This window comes from Pteropus medius, unplaced genomic scaffold (assembly GCF_902729225.1).
Source record: "Pteropus medius unplaced genomic scaffold, Ma_sr-lr_union100, whole genome shotgun sequence".
In the NCBI taxonomy this organism is placed as follows: Eukaryota; Metazoa; Chordata; class Mammalia; order Chiroptera; family Pteropodidae; genus Pteropus; species Pteropus medius.
The window spans coordinates 3,127,695-3,128,527 of record NW_024351732.1 but is presented as its reverse complement, the minus strand read 5'-3'; the positions used below and the strand labels follow the sequence as shown (position 1 = coordinate 3,128,527).

General features: G+C 33.5%; 1 pseudogene; it reads left to right on the top strand.

Annotated features, from left to right (window-relative positions):
* The first annotated feature begins 247 nt into the window (after nucleotides 1–247).
* LOC120588995 (uncharacterized) lies at nucleotides 248–366 on the top strand (annotated as a pseudogene).
* Nucleotides 367–833: the final 467 nt, after the last annotated feature.

The following is an 833-nucleotide window of genomic DNA, read 5'->3' as shown; positions in this document are numbered from 1 at the left end:
CTTTGGAGTTAATCATTCTTATTCGCTCATCAGTAGTTTGACTTGGATGCCCATCATTTATAACCAGAAGACATCTAATAAATATATTGACATTTTTAGTAAAAGCTAAAACAGCATAATTTTTTGATATCCAGGATGATTCTTAGAAGGCTAAGATGGCATTTTAAATTAAATATAATTTTTAAAAAACTAGTGTTAAAAAGCATCAGATTTTTTTTCTGTTTTACTGACATCAAGAATGTTTTAAGTCTACAGCCATGCTACCCTGAACAAGCCAGATCCCGTCTGATCTCAGAAGCTAATCAGGGTCGGGCCTGGTTAGTACTTGGATGGGAGACCACCTACGAAGACCAGGTGCTGTAAGGGTAAAAAATAAAAGGTAAAGGATTGCAAGCTGACAAGGTCCTTGCAATCTGTAAGGTCAACCAAGGGTTACCTCGCCTAAAAAAAAAAAAAAAAGAATGTTGTAAGAAGAGTGTTGAAGGACAGCTCTCGTTCATATATTTACTTACTACTTGTCAAAACTCCTTGTTTGTTTTTCTTTAAAAAATAATATCTCATCAAAGTTTTCTCACAGTTACTAATAACATCTTAGGTATAAATTGACTATCACTGGACTGAAAGTAAAAAATAATTTATTTCAGTATAGCAAAGTTTTATTTTCTTTCCTATAGCGTGTAACCTTATAATGATGTGCCTTGAGATAAAATCAGTTTGGAAATGTGTGATGAACTCCTGTCTTCTACAGTGGATTCACCGCAGTCATTCCATTACCCCTTAATAACATGAACTTAAACTTAATGAAATTGATTTCTGAACTCCTATGGTATTGT